Source organism: Gorilla gorilla, chromosome 1 (genome assembly GCF_029281585.2).
Source record: "Gorilla gorilla gorilla isolate KB3781 chromosome 1, NHGRI_mGorGor1-v2.1_pri, whole genome shotgun sequence".
Classification (NCBI taxonomy): domain Eukaryota; kingdom Metazoa; phylum Chordata; class Mammalia; order Primates; family Hominidae; genus Gorilla; species Gorilla gorilla.
This window is the reverse complement of record NC_073224.2, coordinates 172,229,362-172,253,573: the sequence shown is the minus strand read 5'-3', so window position 1 is coordinate 172,253,573 and position 24,212 is coordinate 172,229,362. Positions and strand designations below refer to the sequence as shown.

General features: G+C 42.4%; 1 protein-coding gene across 8 annotated transcripts in view; it reads right to left on the bottom strand.

Moving 5' to 3' along the window:
- Positions 1 to 24,212, bottom strand: part of GNG12 (G protein subunit gamma 12) — a 131,704-nt gene that overhangs the window by 33,101 nt on the left and 74,391 nt on the right. For 2 of the 8 annotated variants that reach the window (XM_055350605.2, XM_063697759.1), the window contains exon 3: positions 17,335 to 17,471. The exons of the other annotated variants lie outside the window; for them this stretch is intronic. The gene's annotated coding sequence lies outside the window, so the exon portion shown is untranslated. Of the gene's footprint in view, positions 1 to 17,334; positions 17,472 to 24,212 lie in introns of those variants that run through there. 8 annotated transcript variants of the gene reach the window in all.

Here is a 24,212-nt window from a genome sequence, read left to right as displayed (position 1 = left end):
GTTCCATGCCATGTATTTTGGAAAGCCCTAGTTCACACAATGATAAGCAGGCTTCTTTCATGCAAGACTTCTCAGGGTCTTTCCTGCACTAAGATACATTTATGATCTGGCAAGAGGCTTGTGGCTTGCAGCATTTCCCCAAATTATTTGCACATAAAAATATTTTCCGAGGAACATCTCATGAGATCATTGTTCTGCTGATCACACTTTGAGTGAATGCTGGCAAAGGGAGTTGTTAGGAACAGGGCTTAAGTTCCGGTTCTTGCCATTTAACTGTGTGATTTTTGGAGTTGCTTAATTGGAGCCTGTGTCCTCATCTGCAAAAATGGGAGTAACAACAGTCTCTACATCTCATGGAACTACCTGAGGATGAAATGCATATTTAAAGTGCTTAAAATTGTGCCTGCCTCCAAACATTCAATAAATATGACCTCTTATAATGATTATAAAGAATACCAAATAATTTAAGAAGAAAGGAACTATGAGAATTCAATTAAAAGGGGCAGAGAATCACTGTAAATATATCAGAAATTATAGATTTCTGAGTGATCTTCACTAACAACAGTGAAGCTCCTGTGAGAAAAACATAAAAAAATTCTTCCATGAAAGAAAATCCTAAACCATCACAGAGTACAATATTATTCTAAAGAAGGAAAAAACAAGGGAAAATATTTTTTTAAAAATAGTTCAGACAGAAAGTATCTTTGGCAAAGAGGATCTTCTGATAACACAACAGATGCAAATGAAAGACAGGGCTGATTTCCTGGGCGCTAAACCAAGTGGAGGAGTTCTCACAAGGGAAAGAGCCAGGTGCTGACCCCCTCTGCACTGGGGAAAGGAGGAAGATACAAACACACTTTCTTGCGGGGGGTAGATTCTCATCACTGAACTGAAAATGGCTTGGCATCAACAGGATGTCTTCCTGTTCCCATCTTATGAAGTGACTCATACATCTGCCATTTCACTTGCAGGAACTGTGGGAGAAGAACTAGGAGTCTGTTCATTAGGAACCCTGGCTCCACAAAGGCACTCCCTCCCAGCCTGACACAACGCCCACCTCTTCTTCCGGTTGTGCCTGCCAAGCGTGAGAGTGTACAACAACCAAAGCGAAACAAAAATCCCAACCCCCGAACCAAGCAGCAGGCAGGGAGAATGTTGCAGTAGAAGGCTACTGCTTCCTGATGCTAACGTGGACGCCAAAGGCACAGCCCACAGTTCCAGAACCCACACCACAGCACCTGAAACAATTTGCTCTCAGTGGGCCAGAGCAGCTCTAAACACTAGACTGCTTCCTGTTGTGCAGCTATGTAAATGAACCCTGTGCTGGGGCCACGGCCCAGCTGCACTGTGTGGCAGGGATGCATGAGTAATGGAGTCACCAGGGCAGCCTCTCAGTGGAACATACTTGTGCAGCCTGCAGGCTCAGCCTCATGATGCCAACCCCAGGAGCAGTGACCCCCTCACAGGGCACACCTCTGCCAGGAAAACCATCCATGTGGTGGGGACAGACAGTTCCTTGGTAAGCACCGTCTGGATCCAGGAACCTCAGCAGATAGGGATTGAGTTGGGGGATGATTAAAACCTAGGGGAGTGGGCTCCAGACTGAACTCGGAGTGGTTTCCTTGGGTCATTTCTAATCTGCTTCAGTTTCCTCACGTAAGATGAGAGGGACCCACCTCTTAGGACCTCATTTGTGCAAGCACCAAATGTGTGTGCCTGCTAATATCCACAGCAACACTGGAAAAGAAGTATCTCATTTTGCAGATGTGTAAACTGAGGGTTGGAGGAGTGAGTGAGCATAGCCAACATCATATAGGTACTAAAGTTGTGCAGCCTGAATTTAAACCAAGAATTGTGGATATTCAGATGTGTCCACTCCTGAAATTCCACATAGGCTGCTAAGCTTCCTTAAAATGATGTTTGCAACTAAAACCAAGTCTTAATTTTCTATATAAGTAGTACTCATTAGGTAAATTATCTACTGCAAATTAAAAATCATACTTTCATCAACCCTTCTTGGGCTACTTAGTCTTTTGCATTGCCAAATGGCCTGTGCTTAGGGGATTATAAATGGATTTTGAAACTAGCTAAAGCAAAGTCTAATTATAATTCTCATAATTAATCATTATAAAAATAAATCATTAATATAATTCCATGGCCAAATATAAATGATTTCTGTTCTAAGGCAATACCTCATTTATTGGCCTGAAGAAAGTTGGTTCTGAAAGATTAACAGTCACATGGATGGTAAGAAGAGCTCTGGGCCCAGGGTCAAGAAACCGAGGGTCTATCTAGGTTCAGCTGTTAGTTGGTTAACTGTGTAATTTATGCAAGTTACTCAATCCCCTTCCCTTTCCCTTTCTGCATCAGTAAAACAAAGAGCTTGGACTAGATCAGTGTTTCCTCCTCTTTTCAATATGAAGACTTTCTTTTTTTTTTTTTTTTAAATGTATAAGCACTAGCTTTTCCCTGCTCCAAAGATAGCTGTCTTTTTGGAGCCTACTGGTTATGAAAATACATAATAACAAGAAATTAACAAAAATGTTCTCTTTATTAATTGCAACAACATCTTCATATACTTTAACAAGAGTGGTGCCATTACATTTAAGACATTGTTACTCAGTTTATTGTCAATATGCCGTGGCCCCTGTAAACAAGGGCTCACCCTTTGCAATAAACTGTCCACTCCCCTTACCATTCCTTGCCTGCACACTTTGAACCTTTGCATTAAATGGCCTCTAAGATTCTTTTCAGTGTCAAGCTTTATTATAAAAGCTTTTCTTTTCCTTTTTTTTTTCTGTCACCCAGGCTGGAGTTCAGTGGCACGATCATGTCTCACTTCAGCCTCAACCTCCCAGGCTCAGATGATCCTCCCACCTCAGCCTCCTGGGTAGCTGGGACAGGTGTGTGCCACCATGTCAGGCTATTTTTTGTTTGTTTTTTGGTAGATATGGGGTTTCATCATGTTGCCCAGGCTGGTCTTGAACTCCTGGGCCCACCTCAGCCTCTCAAAGTGCTGTGATTACTGGTATGCACCACTGTGCCCAGCCCTATTAGCAAATTATTTCTAAGAAACTACATACCAGATTTCAATTTTTTTTGTTTTGAACAATAAAGCAAATTATCAGTTAGTGATTTCATTTTGTACTAAATCACAATCACTGTGCAACAATAGCCACAGATTAATTTATTGATTAGATATACATAACTGAATGCTTGTCCTAGGTATATAGAGGTGAATAAATAGACTCAGTCACTGTCCTCACTGAGCTTTGGTCTATATCAAGTCTTTAACAATGATCCTGAGCCCTCCCCTCTGTTTATCTCCAGCTTCAACCTCCCCCTGGAGCTCTGGTCTCTAATCTCTACCTGACCTCTCAACATTCCACTTGGATATCTAAAATGCATCTCAAAGTTTACACGTGTAGGCCAGGCATGGTAGATCACACCCACAATCCCGGCACTCTGGGAGGCGGGAGGATCACTTGAGACTAGGAGTTTGAGACATGCCTGGGCAACATACACAGAACCTGTCACTACAAAAAATTGAAAAGGTTAGCTGGGCATGATGGCATGTGCTTGTGGTCTTAGCTACTCCTGAAGCTGAGGGCATGAGGATTGCTTGAGCCTAAGAGTTCAAGGTTATAGTGAAGTATGATTGTATCACTGCATTCCATTCTGGGCAACACAGCAACACCTTGGCTTTTAAAACAACAGAAATGGGACCAGGCATGGTGGCTCATGCCTGTAATCCCAGCACTTTGGGAGGCCAAGGTGGGCGAATCACTTGAGGTCAGGAGTTCGAGACCAGCCTGGCCAATATGGTAAAACTCCATCATGATTAAAAATACAAAAATTAGCTGGGCGTGGTGGCAGGCGTCTGTAGTCCCAGCTTCTTGGGAGGCTGAGGCAGGAGAATCGCTTGAACCTAGGAGGCGGAGGTTGTGGTGAGCCAAGATTGCACCATTGCACTCTAGGCTGGGCAACAGAGTGAGACTCTGTCAATTAAAACAAACAAACAAACAAAAACAAAAAAAACCCCAGCAACAACACACTTAATATGTAGAAATCTCTGGATCCCACCCTGTATGCCTGTCAAAATCCTTCCTCCTGTGGCATTCGCCATCTCTAAAATGGTAATACCATTCACCCAAATGCTCAGGCCCCAAAGATTCTTCCTGTTTTGAAATCCTCTCCCTCAAGGTGATATCCGCAGAGAGTTGATCACAATGACCGGTATGATCTTCACTCAATTTAAGTTTATTGAACGCCTACTATGTGGTAGGTCCCATATAGAGACAGAAGACAGAGGGCAGGCTGACATCACACAACTGATGAAAAGTACTGGGACAGCTACATCGGAAAATCACAGAATAGGGGCTCTATCTTGTCCTGGGATCAGAGATAGCTTTTTGAAAGTGGTGTTCATGAGCTACATCTTCAAAGGAAGAGCCTGCATCAAAGCAGTGTACTTGTAAGTTAGAAATGTACTCATGAGTACTCAAAATATCTGACAGATGAACTTCAGGGTTGAGGGAAGAGTTATGTTCTCAATCCTACAAACCAGAGGAGATCAGAGCTGGGCATAAACCAGACATAGTGAGTTCAGATATTTGAAGACCAAATGACCTGCTTAATTTAAACCTAACCCAGCCAGGAAAGCCATTGTGAAACTAGAACTCCACAATGGGCCGGAAAATATTTACAACTCTGTTTTAAAGCCGCTTTTCAATCCTTTTCAAAAATAATCTGAACACAGGGAATTTATCCTAAGGAAATAATCCAAAGTATGTGTATAGAGATATTCACTACAGTATTATTTAATGAAAAATTAAAAATGAACAATAAAAATTCACAAGACACAGGCATGGATAAATTATGGCACGCCAGCTGGATAAATATACCACTGAAGGCATGATTTTTCAAGATTGTATTGTTATATAAAATATGTTTAGGATATTACATTAAGTAAAAAATGTATAGTTTTACCCGTGCTACTCACAGAGTATATAAGATTATATACAAAATGCATAAAGAATGAGCAGAACATACACAAATGAATTAATTTGCTATACAGGGCTATGAATACTCTTACCACTGTTGTTTGAACGATAAAAACAATTAAAAATGGAACAAGTCTCCTATATTTCTTCCCTGCTGATCTGGGGCAGGGGTCTGTAAATTACAGCCAGTGGGCCAAATCCAGTTGGCTGATGATTTTTGTAAATAAAGTTGTATGAGAACATAGGCATGCTCACTTGTTTATGTATTACCCACGGCTGCTTTTGCCCTTCAATGGCAGAGTTAAGTAGTTGTGATAAAGACTGTGTAGCCCACAAAGCCTAAACTATTTACTATTTGGCCCTTTACAGAACAAGTTTGCCAACCCCTGATCTGGAGTAAGGAAAGATCATGCTTCATTCTAAAATTTACTACATATATAATTGCTACGGTTTACATGTTTGTGTCTCCCCAAAATTCATATGTTGAAATCCTAACCCCATGGTGACAGTATTAGGAGGTGGTGATTAGATCATGAGGGTGGAGCCTCCATGAGTGGGATTAATGCCCTTATAAAGCAGGTTCAAGGGAGCTAATTGACCATTCCCACATTGTGGTACATAGCAAGAAGGCACCATGTATGAGGAAGCAGGACCTCACCAGACACCGAATCTGCTAGACCCTTGGTCTTGGACCTCCACTGCTCCAAAACTGTGAGAAATAAATGTTGTTTATAAGCCATCCAATTTATGGTATTTTTGCTGTTACAACCATGAATATGAATGAACAGGGAATCATCTATGTTTTATATTTTTATCCACTAGTTCTTAAAAAAAAACCCAAACTAAAGAATAAAACTATTCCCCAAAACTATTCTTCCCATTTGTTTCTATTTCAGTGTATATATAAAGGTCATGCATTAATCAGACAGCTTATTACCTAATTTGAACCTCAGTTCATTTTTATAAAATACAGACTGGGGAAACGCGACAGAGAAATGCTTCTTAAGTTAAAGATTAGTGGCAAGAACTGAAAAGCATTTTTTACAACTTAAGGTTTTGTTTGCTTTTTAAAGCTTCTCTGGCCTTTGGGAAAAATAAACAAGTCAGAGTTCCTGGCCATTCTGATTGCACACCTGGACTTCATGGCCACCGCCTTCTTGTGTAAGGTCACTGACACGTGCAGACTACATGGACTTAATTCCTCCAAGCTGTTCCTCCTTGTGCTACAAAAATGCACTGACCCTGGAAGAAAGTTCACCATATTCTATCCAAAGTCCCTCACCAGCTACCAGTGCTGTTAACTGCCTGGCATCTGTTTCCTCTGTTTGCCAAGAGGGGAAGGACTGATGGCTATGTTTAGGGTTAACAGCTCATTCTCAGATTCTGGAGGGGCTGGGATCACCCCAAACAGAAACTGATCATCAAAGGTCTTTAATTCCACCATCTTTGAGTCTATAACAATTAAGCTAGCTGTTTGATACTAGAATAAATTATTTAAAAATACTGTATAACTTGAAAAAGCTCTAGAATTGGATCAAGGAAGTAAAGTCTAAGTCAAAAGTCCCAAATTGGCATTTGGAGGACTGAATTTGGCTTGCAGACCTGTTTTATTTGGCCTACAGAGAATTATTATTATTTTTTTAATGGAGCTAACATTCAGAAATTGGGAGTTTTCACATAAAAATCCAGATTTCTGGCTTCTTTACATAAAGCACATTCCCATGTGGCTGCTCAGTTGGAGCTGAGTAGCAGATGCACTTGGATATGGCCTGGCCTCACCTGCTGCATTGCTCTACTTGCCTGGGGCCACAGGTGGCTGAGGCTGTGACCGTGGGGTAAGTCATCTTTTGGAAAGTTGTTTCAATGTTTCAAGCAGGCAGTGGGACCAACACCAAGTTTAGGAATCAAAACCTTTAAAGTGCTGAGACTGAATTTTAGTTCTTCTGCTTTGCTACTTAGAGGGGGCATCAATTAGGGTGAACTGGCAGATTCTCTAGCACCCTTTTAGAAATGATCTAAGTAAATGTTCACAACATTCACAAAAAGACTCATCCACCACAATGTGCATTAATCAATCAATATCAAGAAATGTTTTATTCTCATGACCCAAGTTCTGTTTATTTCCCCTGACCTACTCTAAAACAATCTAATCTTTAATAATTTAATAAATATATGTTGGTATTTTCTAGAGGCAAGTTACTACACTATATACTCACAGAGAATTCAGGAATTCTCTGGCCCTAAGGATTTGGTAATTCACCTGGGAAGAAAACTCCCACACAGACCAAAGAGAAGCTTATAGCTCTAACTCTGTGGCAAGGCGCTGTGCTCAAAGCATTCGTTCTCACAATTACCCTATGAGATAAGTACGATTATTGTCTCAAAAGAAGAATAAATTTGGGGGCCTGAAATGATAGGTAGGGTCCAAAGAAGCTGAAGAAAAGTGGCAAAAAACAGTGTGTATAAAGCGATATAAGCTATCTGAAAAAAGAGAAAGAAATATTTTTATTATAAATAAAGTCACTAAATTTCAGTGGAAGATCACTGGCAAATTATACCACTTGATTGCTTTCTACATCAAATAATGCAATTTTCCATTCTTGGAAACATATAATGATTTCTGGTGGTATATGGGCATACATTTATTTTAATAGAAATAGCTCATGTTTATTTGAAAAAGATAAAGATAATTACACATCAAACTAGTGGTTTTATGGATGATATTGTTTGACACAAGAATAAGTTAAAAAGTGAGTTGATTTAAAATGGATTTAAAGAAAAACACTAAACATCTGATACTAGATGGTATGCAGGTCTGATAAATCCTCTGATGGTGGCATACAAAATACTGGTGTTTAGAATACACTACCTTATTAGAAGAGTAAAGATACAAGCTATCTACTTACTAATCAGGAGGAATAAAGGTTTCTTTTTGACTGCTTAGTAAAAAATTCAGTTACACTGGGTTCACTAAGAATAACATTTCTAGAGTGTTACCATGAAGCCACCTTCCGGGATCTGCAGCCTAGGAGAATAGGAGTAGGGGCAGCTGGGTGAGAATGAAATGCTAGCTAGTGTTTTAGGAATTTGAATCTTGAAATCTCAGCGTCAAGATTTAGTATGCACTGAAGCTAGTACCTGAAGCAGAAGCAAGGTTCTTCATGCTACTGTCAGCTGGGTAGGCAAAATAACATAAAAACAACAAATATAACAAAACGCAATACATCTTTGGTAACAATAAAAACTGCATCTAACCTCATAGCATAAATGTCTCCATACAGCAAATGACAGAGAATTTTTATTTGCTGCTAACACAGCCAAATGCAACAGAAGTAAAGAGTGAAACTCAGAAAAGCCTAGATTAGATAAAGACCGTGACAGGCCAGAATGCCTTTGCATACAGGGATTTTGCAAAGTAAGACCCAGGGAAACAAGACAGTTTAGGTTTACTCACACCTGCCTCCATTTGAATTTGCTTCCTGACTGCCCCCTACCTCCCCTGAAAAAGCCCTATTTATGCCATATATTTTTAAAACTTCAGAAACTCAAAGAGCAATTAATTTAGGCTGCTGTAACGCTTAAGACACTTCTATACTTCTATTCATCAATAAACTGAATTCTTTGTGTTTATAAGCAGGAGGTAAGTTATGAGGCAGACCAGTCATCCAGCTTTTTACAAGGATATTGGTCTTTAAGAGATTGAGAATGTTAGTTGCATGTTAAACAATTTTCGGGAAATATATCACAATAGAGAAAATGGTATTTATTTGTCAGTGAAGTACTGAAAACGGTTAGTAGAAATAACATAGTAAGCCACTTGGGTGTGTTCCTTTGAGTGAGTTTTTGTGTGTGTGTGCGTGGGGAAGAGAATCCTCAAAGGGCATTGCTTGAGTGATGATGACAGTACGAACAATAAACGTAACAGTATTTACTGGATGCTTCCTATGTACCAGGTACTGGTGCTACACAAGAATTACCTCATTTAATCTTCACACTAACCCTATGAGGGGGTACTTCTATCATTCCCACTTTATGTATGGAGAAACAAAGGCATGAAGAAATCAAGTAAATTACAGCTAGCAAGTCATAGAGCTGGGATGTGATCCTAGGTAGATCAACTCCAAACTTTTGCTCTTAAATGCTGGTTCCCCGGGTGCCTACTAAGCAAGATTGTTCTGGGTTAAACAGCAGAGTTTTTGTACTGCCAACTGCTGTCCGCAACTCCAGAGCCTGAGATGAAATTCTCAGGTGTCCAAGGAAAGGCAGAGGCTACCCCTGGTGTTTCCTCTCCACTGTGCCCTACACTGTGCTCGGGCACTTCTTTAAATAACTGATTTTCAGATATATGAAGAACGTTTGTAAGAAGCAGCACCAGTTTATAGTCTGCAGAGAGGGCCCACGTCTTAGTGCAGTGCCATGGAAATGGACAGAGACAAGGCACCGATTCCAGAATCACACATATGTGACTGCTACTCATGGGGCAGGAGCTAGGAGGACTCAGGTTTTTTTGTGAAAGGCCATGCAGATGCTATTAATATCTCATTTCATCCTCACTAGAACCCTACAAAGTATGTAACATGTCCCATGTTACAGATGGGAAGAGTGAGCTTTGGTCATCTGCACCAAATTATACACTTAGCAAGGGGTAGATCCGGCATTTGAATCTCTACCTCCAAATCTTCTGTCCCTCCCAGCACATCTCCTAAGAGACAATGTGATCCTATTTAAAACTACAACCAAGAGTAGTGGCTAAGTTCACAGGCTGGAGCCAGAATGTCTGGGTTTGACCAGCTCTGCCACCTACTTGCTGTATGACTGAGGGCAAGTCGCTTATTTTCTCTGTACCTCTTTCTATATCTGTAAGATGCGAATAATAATTGCACCTATCCTATTGGATTGTACTGAGGAATGAATGTATTAGTATTTGTAAAGTGTTTAGCACAGTGCTTGGCACATGGTAAATATTTACTTAAATGTGTGAAATAAATAAAAATGTAAAACTTTCTCTTGTATGGGTACTTATACACAGATGACAAATAAACCAGGGTAATAGATGTGTCATCACAGAAAATTTATATAAATCAACTTTCACAGTTGCCAACGTAGCAAGCCCACCACAAACACTGCTGTGGGACCTGATAGCTTTCCATCTGAATTGTTGATGTGAAGAATACATTTGGAAGAGTCCTAGGCTTTAGTCTCAGATCTGACATGAATTACTGTGTGACTTGGAGAAGGCATTTCACTCTTCTGGGCCCTGCTTCTTCCCAGGTGGAAAGCTGCCCTGGTGACCAGGCAGCATGGCATCGGGAAGGAAAGTGCCCAGAAATGGCGTCCAAGCCCCACAGGGTCTGGTTCTCCCACATACGAATTTTATAACTTTGGACAAAACTGCTTTATTTCTTTGCATCTCTATTTCTTTTCTCTAAAATGGAGAAAATGGTGTCCGTCCCCTTATTTCACAGGGTTGGGGGCAAGTAAGAAAGGGAACGTTAGAGCCCCTTTGCAAACAGGGCTCTCCACAGGCATCTCCTTTGCTGGGTAACAGGTGGATACTTAGTAAGTATTTGTGGTTTCCAAGTCACTGTAAAAATCTAAAAAATAAATAAATACATAAATAGATGTTTGTGGAAATGACGTGTAGCACCTATCATTGCCTGATGTAGTTTTCCTTGTTTGTTACTTGTTTCTCCAACCCCCTAGAAGCTAAGGTTTCTGAAAGCAAGGACATCTCTGTCTATATCCCTGCAACTGGTAAAGAGTCAGTACTTAATAAATACTTATTGACCGAATTTGTGGAAAGTATGAATACATGAACCAATGAATAAATGACTCTGAAGTTACATGAGAAGCAAACAAACTTACCTAAAGATATTAATGAAAGTCCAAAGTCCTAAGAAACAAGGTATGTAGGACTAAAGCTCTTGGTGTATTGTATCATCTGACTCCTCTAAATTCTTTTCTTTGGGGAGGTGGTTTGGGTGGAGAAATGGCAGAGTTAAGATACTATAAAGTTGTTAAATTAACATACTCAGCAGGTCCACAGACTTTCTAAAGCTGAATACCAACTGGGATAATTAAAGGCCAGAGCCTTCTTTTTTAATTGACTCTCCAATAAACTACCTGCTGACAAAGGCATAGTTAAGTTGATTCCTGCAAGAATAAAGAAACGTTTCTCTTCCATTCTTAATTTTTTAAAAAGTCCCCACTTTCCCCTCTAGCTCAATGAGCACTTAAATTCACCAGAATTAAAAGGAAAGTTACCAAATACTTTTTTTTTTTTTTTTTAAACTAAGCAAGCCTGTAACATCCCTTCTTCCCAGCAATCAATTCATGAAGGCACGGAAGTGGCTTGTGCTGAGGAAGGCATTCGGAGGGAGCTATGGGGGCGGGGGAGGTGGTCACACCAGCTCTTCACCAAGGGATGGAGAAGTGCCCAGGAGCCTCCCTCATTCCTCTCCATCCCTGTGGTCTAAAATAAAATCTACCATCTAAAAAATACTGTTCTAAAAATAGGGAGTTTGGCTTAAATCCACCAGTTGGTGTTTTGATTTTTAAATTATGTGCAAAAAATTATGCTTAAGACCCAGAGAATATTAGTAAGTAATTCAAGGAGGTTGCCATTTTATTTTGATTCCAAAGTTCTAAAACATTTATTCTCTCAGAGTCTGAGGAAAGATGAAAAGAGACAACAGAAAGGGGGTAAAATGATGTAGAAGGCTTAAATTCCACTTTGAAAGTGAAAGGTAGCTAAACATTCCTAAAGCAAATAATATACTTTAAAAGTGTGTTTTTTTGTTTTTCTTTTTTGGTGGTGGAGGCCGTGCTATAATTCACTCTAAATAAGTAGAAGAAAAACTGGTGAGTTTCAACTTAGTTACTCCTATCTTTCCTGATACCATTTTGGGATACAACTTTTATGCACACAAAACTGCAAGTAATTCCTAACATGCAGTTTTAAAAGCATAAAGAATCTTTTTGTTTGTTTGTTTTTGAGACGGACTCTTGCTCTGTTGCCCAGGCTGGAGTGCAATGGTGCGGTCTCAGCTCACTGCAACCTCTGCTTCCCGGGTTCAAGTGATTGTCCTGCCTCAATCTCCCGAGTAGCTGGGACTACAGGCTTGTGCCACCATGCCCAGCTAATTTTTGTATTTTTAGTGTAGATGGGGTTTCACCATATTGGCCAGGCTGATCTCGAACTCCTGACCTCAAGTGATCCGCCCGCCTCAGCCTCCGGAAGTGCTGGGATTACAGGCGTGAGCCACCGCACCTAGCCCATAAAAAATCTATTGAGTGTTCAATGGCCCAAGACTGTATCATCTTTGGAATAAGAGTTTTAAAGCCTCCCTCATAAGACACCAATCATAACCAGAATGTATTTTCAGAAAGGTGTGCTATTACAGTATCTTGATTAATGAATATTAATTTTACATGAAATTGGGCTATTTTAAAAAAGCTTTCACTTAATGAGAGTGAGGTGGGCGAGTAGTGTTATAAGAAGCAAATATTAATGCTATCTGCTTCTGGACAGAAAGACTGAAGTACCTAAAAAGTCTGATTTTACATGTGAACTTTAGCAACACAATTTTCAGCTCATCTCTAGACTATAAAGATTTGGACTTGTGTGTGGGGTAGCATCATGTGTGGACCACAAAAGTCACCATCTCTCCTCCTCTTCCCGGAACAAACACCCACAAACTGATGGGGATGCTCTGAAGGTTAAACTGGATCTTCTAATTGTCCAGGAACGTATGCTATGCAAACAATGTTGGCTCCCTGTACCAAGGCAGAGCTATTGTGGGACTTGAGGCTGCTGGCTATGAGGAGAAGGATGGTGGGGCACAGTTCTATTCACTGGGGCAAAGTGGGAACCCAAAAGAGGGTGGCTGAAATATTTTATTATCCTAATCTTCAGAGGACAAATAATTACAGAACATTCTATATCAGAACAAGAGACTGTTAGTCTGCATGAGGGGGCAGGGAGAGAAAGGCAGAGGGCAGAGATAAAGAACTTTCCTTTTTGTCGGGGCAGGGAAAGGAGAGAACCTAAAGGGTGGACTACAATTCACTTTTCGAAGGAGTTTTCTGTTTGTAATACGTTTCCTTTGAAGAGTGGAAGTTTTGAGCATTTGGAAGTTTGGTTACAGATCAAGAAAGAAATTCCTGGCTTTCCAGAGTTTGGTGGCTACCAATCAAAGGTCAATCAGATACAAAAATCAGAGTAGTCCTGAAACCATACCACAGGCTACTGGGAAGATGTAACATGCTTTATAAAAAAATAACAATAATCTCTTGCATGCATTTTTCTCTTCAGTGAAACACAGGGATATGAGTTCTTTAAAAGAAGTAGCAAGAAGGGCACAAAAAGCAGAAATCGGGCTTGGGGGGATAAGAAGAGAGGGTGGAGGAAGAAGTGCAGTGTCTTTTGGGATGGCAGCTGTTTTATTTGCACCCTCTAAGAGTTCCTGAAATAATTAACACACACTGCCATTCTTGTTTTTCCAGTGGTGATTTCATCTAGTCCCTACAGAAACTGAGAATTAAATGTCATGGTTTTGTGTTTTGGAAAGCAAAACTCTCCCCCAAACAAGGGAGTTCTGAATACTGCTGAGAGCATGTGAGATCTGAAAAGTCTGCAGAGTGCTAATCATTAACATGCTACTTTTGGAGGCAGGACTGCCCCTTTCTTTGCTATCACATTTCCTTCTATTTGATCCTGCCCTGTACTGGTTTACTTTCTGTTTCTCCCACTCATTACCACGCATTCTTCCATAACACATGTGAAGTCCAGAATAGCCTCTCCCTTTCGGTTGGCCAACTCAACACTTCCCTTACAAACTCTCCTTAAAAAAAAAAAAAAAATCTCTGACTTATTTTCCAAGGCCTTTCCCTCTTCCCACTCCCCTGGAGGGGGGGGGGGGGGCGGGGAACAACCAAACCCTCCATTTCTTCCTGAATAATGCAGGAGAATAAAGCAGAAGGTCTACAGACATTACTTATAGTAACCGCAAATAAAAAGGTGTCTAAGAAGAATAGTCTGCTAATTTAGTTTGGAGGGAGACAGATTTGGGTTCGCATCCTGCCTTTGTCATTTGCTCGTAGTGAGACTATGGATAGGTCGCTTAACCTTTCCCTAAACCTCTGTTTTTTTCACCTGCAAAATGGAACTTTACATTAGGGTAAAATTATTATTTTAAGATAACAGTATTAGGAGTTTTAATAATAAAAAAGCCCTTCCAGGGCTGTAAAGGGAATTAAATGAGACAAAGCATATGGAGTGCCTGGAACACAGTAAGCATTCAATAAATGTTTGCTGCTACTGATGATGATGTAAATCCTTTGAGGAGGAATGTCATCCTTTCCCCCACTGCATATATAGTAACAAGGATTCAGTGCTTCTCAAAGCTAAAATACAGTACCAGGAGGGAGGGTCTGGGTACAACTGTTTGCTGATTGCTGCCCCCAGGAAGCACGTCTCAGAGGCAGCCTGCACGACAGAGCAAAGGGCTTATTTTAGGAGCCTCCAATCAGGACAGACTGGTTGATCTGGATGCCTCACCTGGCAAGGCAGCCTCAGCCACACGCCCATCTCCACAGGCTACCGGCATTCCCAGTGGGATGTACCACAGCCCCAGTCTGAGAATTTTTATCCACAACTTGTTCCCCTCTCCTGATCTCCCTTCTCCCTTTTGGAGACCTCAAGGCTGGAGAGAAATGAAAAGCAACAGCTCTGCCTGACAAATAAGGTAAGGACTCTGCCTCTCAGGTGCTGAGTCACTGGTTAGGAACTGTCCCATCTACAGACTCTCCCAGAAATTTACACAAAAACACAAAGTTGGGCTCCAAACCTTGGGCACTCTCAGAAAGGCTCTGATTCACCAGGGTGTGCTTCAGAACTGAAACTCTGGGTACAGAAGGTACCCACTGCCCAGCCTGCCAACAACCTATCTTCCTTTAAACAACAAAAACGGAGCAGAAAGAGGAAAAAAGCCTGAACCTTTCCTAATAAGGTAATACCACATGCCATTTGTAGCTTTGAATTGCTTGGCACGCCAGGATCATATGACATTCACCGCAGCTACTGCTTCATGCTTGGGTGAGGCTCTCCAGGAAAAATGAGAGAGTCTTTGGTGTGCCTCTGGGGGATTACAAACGAACAGGGAACATGTTCTGCCAGTGGAACCCCACATTTTCCTGATTAACCACACTTGCCTCACATCCCTCTTTCACACTGCTGCCTGCAGGCCTCTTGCTTTGTGGGCTCAGGCATTGTAAAAGTTCTCAGGTTGCTTTGTATGCAGGTTTTCTTTCTCCAACGAGGTGCACGCTTTTTGAGGGCAGAAACACTCCTTTATTTCTTTTGTTTCACCCTGCTATGCTCATCACAGTGTAATTCACCCAGCAGTTACTCAATAAATGCTTGATGACAGACTAGTGCTGAGAATTTTACAGATCAGTAGGTGATCATTTTATATCATTAGCCCCTAACTTACAAATCGGCAGGGTTTCAAAAGTTGGTTTCAAAGAAGGTATTTACGGAGCATATTTTCCCATAGAAACAGTGTTATAACTGGGGCTTAGGTTTCCAGGCCCTCTTATTTCTCAGAATATCCCATACCTACTTACATGCAGTCTTATTGAGCTCTCTCATTTGCCTCAGACTCACATTAGACTGCCAGTATATGTGCAGGATAAACTCTAGTTCTTTCAGTTACAGCAATGCTGACTTGCACAAATTTCCTTTCCCACTTATTAGTCGTATTTTCATATTTCATGACACTATATGTAGCAGCAGGTAATAAATTACTCATCATATACTTTAAAAATAACACTAACAGGTAAGGAGTTATTTTTGCTCCTCATTAAAAAAGATGCATGCACTTTTGTTTTTCCTTTTACATTAAAATATTTTTCAACAGTTTTTAACCTCAGTTATTATTTGGGCCACTCCAGACTTTCCCAACCATTTACACACATTCACCCCCTCACCCACCCACCCACGCATCCACTCATAGTCTACCAGGACTGCCCATTTACATGGATACACATACAGACACACACACACACACGTGCATACACACACACACACACGTTTTAAAATGCATTCTGGGCCACTAAAAATATTTATTAGCCATTATAGAAATGAATGACATTAGCTTTCAAAGTACAAGTTATAGTTGTTCAACAGAGAGGCAGAGTCTGTGAGCCACTTCTCACTACAGCATAGGGAGAATGTTTAATGGTACCTCTGGGAATAATATAGTATCTGAAGAAAAAAGCTTTCAATAGCTCAAGGGGCAGGACAGTCACCTTCAGTTGCCTGTCCCACAGTTAGGGTCTCTGTACCCAGTCTCCTCCAGAGCCTCAAGAGCGGCAGCTCTGGGGAAACACTGTCCCCTGTCCAGGGTGGGGTCTTCAAACAGGTCAGGGTTGCTGTGTTTGGGGTCTTGAGTACAAAAGTACATGCACACAAATGTCGACTGGTGTACTGCCTCTGGGATACTTAGGTAACCTGAAAAGCCATACCTCGGCCCTTATTCCCATTCAATAGCATCCTGAAAAGAAATCTAAGTGATTTTCCAGCATGGCTTGTGAGACATCTCTTGTGTCTCTATGGCTGGTGGAAAGAGTTATCATGCAGATGCTCTAGAAGAGTCAAACCCAAACCATAAGCAAACAGAAACCTCTCTCAAGACTAATGTGCTGAACACGGGTACTGAATGAGGTGAGCCTCTCCCCATTTTCTGGAGTTCACAGCTGTCTTTCTAAGCTAAGTCGGCATTTAAGTGGCACAACAGAGATGCCAGGTTAATGGCTGTGAAGGATGACAAGTATCAGTATGGTCGTATTACATCTGTCTTTTAGCAAGAGTTATTACCAAGACATAAGAAACTGCAGTCCCTTCCCTGCCCCATAGCACCTCATAGTTACTCAATGTGGCCCATCCTCAATTGATTACGCTGACCCTTTAATGAGAAGTTCTGATAACCATATGCTTGTTAGCAGGCCTTTTCTTTGATCAGCTCTTACAGGAAATCTAACGTATACTCCTTCACTCTCCCACCACTGGGAGAAATATAATTGAATCAATGCAGTAATTAAGTACCCCATATTCATCTTTCCTTGGCGTTTCAGGATGTTGCTCTGGTTCCAGGTCTCACTGGAGAGAAGAGGGCAGCTGTCTAGAAGTAGCAAGTATAAGAGACTGGTCTGAATGCACCAGGATCACAACAGACATTTTGAAAGTTTACTTTGTTTACTTTGTCTCTGAAAAATGCCAAGCATGTAGGAGTTTGGGGTTAACAGGTCGCATGCAGTCAGATCCCAGTACCTTGAGCTGTTATTCTAATTTAAGGAATGCAGACATGTGGCATGGAGGTTGCCTCTTTTCCTCTTGCACTCACGGTAGACATCCCTAATGGATCAGCACTCATGGCAGCTATCACTAATGAGTCATGGTGTTCTTTCCTGTTGGGCCCAGATATGAGTTAGTTAATACTTCTTTTCAACACCTCGCTCCAATCACATAAGTTGGAAACAATGAACTATTGTTCTAATTGATTTCATATACTTTAATTTCTTTCCTTAAAGTAACTGACAGTTGACTAAGGTATCATTACTTTATTTTAGCAACATTCTCTCTATACTTCTTAGCTAATTCCTCCACTAATCTGAGCTACAAATAATATGGGCTATCATCCATTGCCAGACACTGTTAGACACTAAGTGCCAATTTATGTCCCTGTGTCCTTACAAAAATCTCAAGGCAGGGAAAGGTGGCTCGAATCTGACCTGCATTATGGCTTCCAGTAACCTTTCCAGGTGACTGCTATGCTGAATTATTGGCCTCCCTTTGCTTCCTACAGTGTCACCACTGCATTCACTTTGTCATACTACAATGGTCTGTCCATGTGCCCTCTTCCCTACTTAGCTCCACAACAGCAGGACCCATGTCTTACTTAACCTTTGAATGCCCAGCACATGGAACACTGCTGAATATAGAGTGGGTGTTTGGTAATTATGTTGAAAGAATTTTTTTTAAATTCTTGTTTTCAAACACAAGTTGAGCATCCCAAATCTGAAAATCCAAAATCCTCCAAAATCTGAAACTTTTTGGGCTCTGACGTAACACTCAAATGAAATGCTCACTGATGCATTTCAAATTTGGGATGCTCAACTGGTAAGTATATAATGTAAATATTCCAAAACCTGAAAAAAAAAAACCCTGAAATCTGAAACACTTCTGGATCCAAGCATTTCAGATAAGCGATTCTCAATCTGTACTTGCTGAGTTTCAATTCATGCCCTACAGTGAACATGACCCATGACAAGTCCTGCGACTGGAGGAAATTTACTTCATAAAGTAAGGAGTGGTGGGCAGGCCAGCCAGAACTGAAGCGGGGGCCAGGGCAGCCCCGATACCTTCCATGAATCAGCTGTTCGCATGCACCTCCCCTCCAAGCATGAAAAGCATTCACAGCTCAGCTTCTGCCTCCATGCTTCACTGCTGGGTTTGCAATTTGCCTTTCTGTACCTCCCACACTGGACTGTGCTCTGTATCCCTAGCACTTACTAAAGTGTTCGGTCAGTGGTGAATAAAGATCTTTGAAGGGGTCTGTAGTAAAGACAGCACTGGCCTGAGACTGGAAAACGGGGAGCTACTTCTAGAACTGCCCTGATCCTCTTGGGTGGTTTCTGTCTGAGTTGTTTTTGTGGTGTCGGTGAGAGAATGCCTGCCCAGCAGGACAGGTGGCGGGCGTTAAGTGTGGCAGTGTATGTGAGCACTCTGCCAGGGTAAAGGTAGGCGCTCCCTTCTCCTCTTCATGAGGCTGCCCTACACGGGCTGGTGTTGTCATTCCAGCACGCCCCGCCCCTTTGGCCACTCTCCTCTGGGCCACTCTGTGAAGCTCAGCGTAACAACTTTCTGTTCCCGGTCGTGCCTGGAGAGTTGTGAGCTCCCCACCTCTGCGCATGGTATTTCTTTTCCTTCATCTCTCCTCACCTCCAACTCTGTACAGATTTCTGGGCAGCTGGAGGGCAAGCTCTTGGCCTGGCCCACAGGCGCTGTGTGTTATGACTGCCGGTCACCTCTTCAGCTTGGTCCCAACCACGCCTACCTCCCACACACTAAGCCCCGGTCATACCTGAACTCATCATTCCTGTCCTCACTACAAACCTCCGCCTATTGTTGTGGTCTCCAGCTCAGGGAGTGGCACTGTCATCCAGGCAGCTGCCCAAGCCAGACACCCCAGAGTCATTCTGGACTCCCCACTCCTCCACCACACCCCTTCTTCTGTCTCCAAGGCCTGCTTACGCCACCTCAATATTTCTCAAATTAGTATATTTTTACCCCACTGCCCCACCCTAGTTGGGAATATAAGCAGCTGGCCACTGGATCACTGTAGCACAGCCATGGCTGTCTAGCTGGTCTCTCTACCTCCCCTCAATCCACTCTGCACACCCAAAGTGATGTTTCTGTAAAGAAAAGTTGACTGTGACCCTCCCCTTTTAAAGTTCTGTCCACAGTTTAGACATCGCTTCCTGCAGGAAGCAGTGCTGATGCAGGAAGCCACAGCACCTCCGTCTCTCCCATCACGACACTGAGCACACTTGTTGGTCTTCTGCATTAGAGGCCACTCCGTGAGGACTCCCTTGCTCTCCTCTGAGCAGTGGAAGGTTTTTAATCACTCCACGTGTAGCAGGCACTCCAGCCTGCTACCTGACAGCCATCTAACTCCCTCCTCTCTGCTGGTAGAACAAGTTCACTCTTTCCTCATGTGATGAAGGTAAATCCAGATTGGTCTAGGCCACATGGATGGCCCCAGACCACTTCTGAGTGTTTAGCGGTGGGCATGTGCCCCAGTTCTGACCAGTGAGACATGAGGGGAGGTTGGCTGGGGAGTTTTGAAAGGTCTCTTCATTCATAGAGATGCATAAGAAACAGTTCTTTATCTGTCCGCCTTGGCGTTGTTACGAGAGGATGGGATGCCTTCGACCTTTCTGTACCTAGGAGGAGAGCTTGCTGATGCTCTGAGGATAGCAGAATAGGTGGAAAGAGCTTGATGGTGTTGAGCTGCTGAATTACCAAACTGGAAACAGACTACATGTGGACTTCTTTTTATATGAGATGGTAAGTTCCCTTTGGTTTAGGCCATTTTGAATTGGGTTTTCTGTTACTTGGAGCTCAAACAGATTACAGATTCTTGGGCACTTTTCACTTCCTATTTTGTCTTAGAGGTACTTATTAGGTACAAATCTTGTTTCTTGTTTCAGACTGTGGTCTTTTTAAGGGCAGCATTTGCATTTTGATAGATCCTTGTATCTCCCAGAGGCTGGTGGCTTCTCCTACTCTTGAGCTTGAATGAAGAGCCAGCACCGTCTTCCGGCCTCACACTATAAGGTCTCACAACCTGTAGATGGGCCTTCTTCAGGGGTTTAATTTCTTCATTTATTTTTACAAATGTTCAATGTAGGAAGAAACATGAACAAAATATAAAAGCTCTACAGTCCACTCTAGGAGGCAAACCTATCACATTCATCCTTATATACCTCACTGTACTGAACACATGCTTTGTACAAAGTGGATACTCAAAATGTTTGCTAAAGGAATAATTTAATTTGCCTCTGATGAGTCAAGAGCACTTAGGACTTTTATAATGTCCTAAGGTCATAACGAACAGTAATTACCGACAAATAGTGCTAAATATATCCTGGTTCTAGGAGATTGGTAGTAAGGTTTTGTTTGTTTATATGACAGCCTTGATCCACCAAGATGCTAAAGCCTTAAAATAGAACAAGCAGAACTAGGCTTTGTACAGTGAAGCAAAAAAATAAAAGTTTGAGCAGCAGAGCTGCCCACTGGATGTGTGCTGAATGCCCATCTTACTTGTGCCTGGCCCTGGGGCTCAACCAGGTAAGACGAACCCATTGTCCTCAAGGGGCTTAGAGTCTGGGAGTGGGAGGAAGAAAAACAGACAACTTCAAAAGAGTGCAGTAAATGTTATAATAGGTAAGGTAGAGGGTGCAATAGAGATTCCAAGGCCAGACCTGGTGCGTTGAGAAGGTTCTCTCAGAAGAGCATCTGAACACAAAGGGTAAGTTTATCATACAGGAAGGGACAAAAAAAAATAGTAAATAAAAAGAAGAGTAGCATGATCAGGTCTGTAGTTTATAAAAAGCTAATTCTGACTGTAATATGAGGTAGGAGAGACAAGGCTGAAGTCAGCAAGGCCAGTTGAGGGGTTGCTACAGTAATTCATTGTGGAATACCACAGGTTTCTCAGGCTGGAAACAGGTTAATGACAAATAATGTCAGGCCTGGGTTTTCAAGAGCATGTGGTGCTGTGGCTGCTGCTCAAAGGATGATGGCTCTGGACACCAGCTTCCCATCTTCTGGGTTCAGGATGGGGAGTGGGTTTGACTTGGAGGCCACAAGATAGGGTGTGATGGTTTTAACCTGGTGTGAGCATGAGTGCACGTGTGTGTGCATATGTGTGTGATGTGACGCTCCGCCTCCTCATTTACCACATCTCACAGTTAGGTGAGCACAGGAATGGCTCTGGTCCCAGCATGGCCACAGATTCCTCTGTGATCTAGTTCAAGGGGTCATACCTCTTTGACCTCCAGTTTTTTCACAGGTCCTATCAAGAAGCTGGGCCAGTCTCTAAAACCAATCAACCGGTCTGCCCGGGTCATCTGCACTGCAAGGTTTATGATTCTCTGTACCAGGGCTTCTCAGCCAGTGTACCCTGCTGAGGTTCAGGTATGCCTCAGCCCCAGGTGGCCAGGCAGGGCCTGGACCATCCAGAGCCTCCAGCTGTGGGCATCTTCCTCCATGCTATAGTACGACTTTTCTAAATGTGCCATTTAAGTTGAGTATCCCTTATTCAAAATGCTTGTCACCAGAAATGTTTTAAATTTTTGGATTTTTCTCAGATCTTGGAGTATTTGTATATACATAATGAGATATCTTGGGGATAAGACCCAAGTCTAAACTTGAAATTCATTTATGTTGCATATATGCCTTATACACAGAGCCTGAAGGTAATTTTATATACTTTAAATATTGTGTATGATACAAAGTTTGTATACACTGAACCATCACAAAGCAAAGGTGTCAGACAGGGAATTTTCCACTTCTGGTGTCATGTCAGTGCTCAAAAAAGTTCTGAATTTTGGAGGATTTCAGATTCCTGGATTAGGAATGATCAGCCTACATGAGGAAACAGGCAGGAAGCACCACTCTAGACAAGAGAAAGAAAAACATTCGCATGAGCCCAGAATCTCCTTTGGCTCATCACTCATGTCTCCTTCCGTCACTCAAGTGTCCACTAGCTCTTTAATGACAAAGCCAACACCAACCTGCTTCCAGCTGCCTACTGGAAAGGCAACCAAAGACCGACATGGCTGGAAGATGCCAAGCAGTAGGGCCAAAGGGACTATCACAAATGGGAGCCTTTCCACTAGGGCTTTCCACCTCATGCCCTCCTGCCTTCTGGGGGACCTTGCTCTATACTGACTGTTGCCTTCCCTCCAGAAGCTCTAAACTCCCTCTCCATCTCCTTTGATATGTGTGATTTTGGTCACAGTGGAAAAAAATCTTGTATTTACAGGGAGAAAAATTCAGAAGGAAAAGCACTGCTTTCTTTGAGAAGGCTGAACTAGGGGTCTCCAGGGACACCGGGGAGTGTTGAGAAGTTCTGAGAAAGATTTGAGATGGCTCAGCTCACTTAAAAAGAAAATGCAGCAATGGACAGGGGTTACATAAACGAGTCTCTGTGCTCAGAATTGCAGGTCTGAAAAGGAGGTTTTAGTTTAGCTTTGGGTTTCCTTTTTTGTTTTTTTGAGACAGAGTTTTACTCTTGTCGCCCTGTCTGGAGTGCAGTGGCATGGTCTCGGCTCACTGCAGTGTCTGCCTCCCAGGTTCAAGTGATTCTCCTGCCTCAGCCTCCCGAGGAGCTGGGATTACAGGCGCCCACGACCACGCCCCTGGCTAATTTTTGTATTTTTAGTAAAGATGGGGTTTCACCATGTTGGCGAGGCTGGTCTCAAACTCCTGACCCCAGTCAATTTGCCTGCCTAGGCTTCCCAAAGTGTTGGGATTACAGGTGTGAGCCACTGCGTCCGGCCCTAGCTTTGGTTTCGTATTGCAGCAACACATTAGAATAAACAAACAACCAAACCCTTGGGACTGAACTAATACACCCGGAGAAGGATTAATGTGGCCTGGGTCCTGCTATCCCTCCTCAGACCTAGTATTTCGCCATGACGATGAAATACTATTGGCTGGTAGCAGCGGCCAGCTCGCTAACCTGGACAGCAGACCCCTCTCTGCTCTTCACACAGCTTGGCATTGGCCTGGTGTCAGGATTGGGGAGCATGCTGGACAGGGGCTGAGTGGCTGCTATATGCACACTGGAGCACACATTGATAGTACAGCAGAGAGGGCTGGGCTCATCTCTGGTAACCTGTCAGCCCTGGCTTTTAGATGCTTGAAAGATGAGGTTGGACACAACTATAGAACAAACCCACCCAAAAAAGTCCTTAGAGAAAAACATGAAGCTAATAAAATCAGCTAAGATGCTCCCTGTGGAAGCGTGTCTTAAAAACATTTGCCTTTTCCTGACTGCTCCAATGGAGGAATACCTTATTACCAACAAAAAGTTAGGAGTGATGTATGGGAGCTAAAAAAGTAGACCTCATGGAGGTAGAGAGTAGAATGGTGGTTACCAGAGGCTGGGAAGGGAAGGGGGGGATGAAAAGTTGGTTAAGGGGTCCCAAAATACAGTTAGGGAGAAGGAATAAGTTCTAGTATCTGATAGTACAGTAGAAAAATTAGAGTCAACAACAATTTATTGCATATTTCAAAACAGCTAAAAAAATTTGCAATGTTCCCAACACAAACAAAAGATAAATGTCTGAGGTGATGGACAGCCCAATTACCCTGATTTGATCATTATACGTTGTATACATGATCAAAATACCACATGTATCCCCCAAATATGCACAACTATTATACAACAATAAAAAATGTTTTAAGAAGTTAGGGGTGAAATCCAGCACATGGAACAGCATATACATCCCATAGTACTAATGGAGGCCAGAGGGCGTGTGGCTTTGGGTGGGAGGAGTGTCAAGATTTCTATGGTTCCTGCGTAGGCAGTCTTCTCTGTGTTGGCTAACTATAGTCTGAGAACTATTCACCTCAGT